This window comes from Phocoena phocoena, chromosome 8, assembly GCF_963924675.1.
Source record: "Phocoena phocoena chromosome 8, mPhoPho1.1, whole genome shotgun sequence".
In the NCBI taxonomy this organism is placed as follows: domain Eukaryota; kingdom Metazoa; phylum Chordata; class Mammalia; order Artiodactyla; family Phocoenidae; genus Phocoena; species Phocoena phocoena.
In genome coordinates this window covers 101,385,828-101,389,467 of record NC_089226.1, presented here as the reverse complement: position 1 = coordinate 101,389,467, position 3,640 = coordinate 101,385,828, and positions in this window count along the sequence as shown.

Here is a 3,640-nt window from a genome sequence, read left to right as displayed (position 1 = left end):
ACCTGGGTCTGTGGAAGGATCTGAAATGTGTACTTTGGAGGCTGAAGTTTGGAGTTCCCTCTGATGCTGTGGAAATTAAGGGGATGGATGAAGCAGCGAAGTGATGAAATAATGCATTTTTGAGTCTGTGTGCTTTCCTCCATTGAAGGAAGTTCCTGACTCACGTTCTTAACAGCCACCAGCAGGTTCACGATGAACCTACTCCCTCTTGAGCTTTCCTAGCACCTGCTCACGTACTCACCTGTACCCTCTCCTTCCACTCTTACTAAACTGAGCTAGGTAAATCCAGTTTTCCAAAATCGTCTTCGACTGAATAGTAGCTCCCCAAAAGATGTGTCTACATCCTGATCCTCAAAGCCTGTCAAAATTACCTTATATGAGGGGCTTCCCTGGTGGTGCAGTGGTTGAGAGTCCGCCTGCCGATGCAGAGGTACGCGGGTTCGTGCCCCGGTCCGGGAAGATCCCACATGCCGCAGAGCGGCTGGGCCCGTGAGCCATGGCGGCTGAGCCTGTGCGTCCAGAGCCTGTGCGTCCAGAGCCTGTGCTCCGCAATGGGAGAGGCCACAGCGGTGAGAGGCCCGCGTACCGAAAAAAAAAAATTACCTTATATGATAAAAGAGTAAATATTACCTTATATGACTAAAAATGTGGTTAAGGATTTTTAGAGGAAGGGCATATCTGGGTTGTCCAGGGGGACAAGTGTCCTTAAAAGAGTGAGAAGGAGGAAGATTCCACTGACAGAAGAGGAGGAGACAGAGATTGGAATGATACAGCCTCAGGTCGAAGAATGCCAGGAGGCAGCAGAAGCTGGTAGAGGCAAAGAACTGGTTTTCCCCTACAGACTCCAGAGGCAGTGTGGCCTTGCCGACACTTTGATTTCATACTTCTGGCCTTCAAAACTGTAAGAGAATAAATTTCTATGGACGGACCTAGAGCTGATCATACTAAGTGAAGTTAAGTCAGAAAGAGAAAGACAAACACCACATGGTATCACTTATATGTGGAATCGAAAATACGACACAAATGAACTTGCCTACAAAACAAAAACAGACTCACAGGCATAGAGAACAGACTTGTGGTTGCCAAGGGGGAGGGGAGTGGGGAAGGGTTGGATTGGGAGTTCTGGATTAGCAGGTGCAAACTATTATATATAAGATAGATAAACAAGGTCCTACTGTATAGCACAGGGAACCATATTCAATATCCTGTGATTAAACCATAATAGAAAAGAATATGAAAAAGAATATACATATAGGTATAACTGAATCATTTTGCTGTACACCAGAAACAAACACAGCATTGCAAATCAACTATACTTCAATAACAAAACAAAAATAAAAAAATAAATGTTTGCTGTTTTAAGCCACATAGTTTATCACAATTTGTTTCAGCAGCCTCAGGAAACTAATACACCAGTCTATTTCCATGTACAGACATCCTCTATGGTTCCCGTGTGTTGTGGGCTGAATGTTTGTGTCCTCCCAAAATTCATACGTTGAAGCGCTGACCCCCACTGTTATGGCATTTGGATGTGGGACCGTTGGGAGATAATGAGGTTTAGATTAGGTCATGAGGGTGGGACCCTCATGACAGGATTAGTGCCATTTTGAGAAGGAGAAGACAGAGAAATCTCCCTCTCTATGTGCACACACAGAAGAAAAGCCAAGTGAGCCCACGGGGAGAAGGGAGCTGTTGACAAGCCAAGAACAAGTTCTCACCAGGCACCAAATCTGTTGGCACCTTGATCTTGGATTTCCCAGCCTCCAGAACTGTGAGAAACAAATTTCTGTTGTTTAAATGACCCAGTCCATGATATTTTGTTACTGCAGTCCACACAGGCTAAGACATCATAGTACACTGAAAATGGCCACAAGTCCTTGCCCCATCACCTTTGCATCTATACTCTTGTAATGTGACATGGTCTTCCCATTGAGAAGTGTAATCTGTTTCTCCACCCCTTGGCTGTGACTTGCTTTGGTCAAGGAGATACTACCAATCACGACACAAGCAGAAGCTTGAAAGGTACTTGCTCATAGGTTTTCCCTCTTGCTGCGCTTTGGCAGCCCAGGCTCACTTGCTTCCTGTAAGAATGAGAGACCACCAGAGCAGAGGTGAGCCAACCCAGCTGAGGGACCTCCTGTTAGACCAACCAGCCTGCCAACTGACCCACCAGCTGACCACATCCACTTGAGCAAGCCAGGCAGAGATCAGATCAGGAAGACCCACAAACTCAGGAGTCAAATAAATGGCTGTTGTTTTAAACCACCACGTTTCGGAGTTGTTTGTTACCCAGCAGTAGGTAACTGATACAGTTCCTAAGGTTACCTCAATTCCGTGATAAATGCTTACATCCACAGGGATTCAAGCTCTGATACCATCGTGGGCCATTTCCTGATTTTTTTCTCTTTTCCAGGGAAAAAATAGATTTTCATAGTCTTGCTTCAGATAGACCTATGTGCCAAGGAGGACCTTTGGTCTGCCCTGCCGTTCCTCTCTGGATGATCTTGGCCAGTCCCCTCTCTCTCTGGGTCTTGGTTCCCTCATCTGTACAATTAGGACAATGGATTTAACAAGTGGTTCTCAAACGCTGATTCAAGACAAAGTTCACTACTGGATGCATTAAAATAAGAAAGAATAAGACATTTTAAAGTTCCTATTTAATCTAGAATTCTTCCATTTAAAGGCCTCTTCTTTATTTTCAGATCATATCCTTCTTATGTTTGTATGTTTTTAAGTTGTCCTTTAAGAAATGATAAGGTGTTGGGTGGGAGAGGATATAGGTGAAACAAAATTTGCAAAATGTTACTAGCTGTTGAAGCTGGGTGATCTTCGTATATGTTTGAATATTTCCATAAGAAACGGTTTAGTAAATGATGGTGCAAGTAAGTCATGATGGTGTTTGTATGTGCATCCGTGTGTGTTTTAATTCTAAAGTGGATGAAAGGGCAGTTCTAAAAATAAAGTAGAGAAGGAGGCGGGGAAGGAGAAGATGAGGAAGAAGAGTTGCCGTGGAAATTAGATACACGCAGACAGAGAGAGCTTAGTAGGCTCTCAGTAAATGCCATTCATACACCGGCAATACAACCTCTTCAAGCTTCTCTCTGCAATATCCCCCCCCGCCCCAACTCCCTCCCTTCTCCCCTGGGTCCTGGAAGGGAAAATTTTCACCCTGACTTGCAAGTGAGAAAAAGTCACATCAGGGCTCTCTATTTCGCAGGAGGTCCAAGGAGAACGTGGCTGTGGACAGGCTGAGGGAGGGGATGCTTGCCTGCCCTTGCCTGTCCTCCCACCTGTTGAGCAAAGCAGGTGGATGGACCGCCCGATGGCCCTGGCCACACGCCCCTCCAGGAGTCCTGTCAATATAGACAAGGACAGGGACCTGCTACGCTGCCACCACACCCTCCCCCTATGCCTGTGACGGGCCAGCAGAGACCATCAACTCCCAGACCACGTCCCATTGGCCCTTACCATTTTAGCGATTGACAGCCTGACTTCCTGTTGCCGAGAACCTGCAACTCTGTGCTAACGGGTTTCCTGGACACCAGATCCTGCTCTCCCAAGTATGGCAGACTGGAAGTGCAGGGGAATTAACTCCCGTACCATAGCCCTCGACCCATGGTTGACCAGAGTTCAGGGAAGA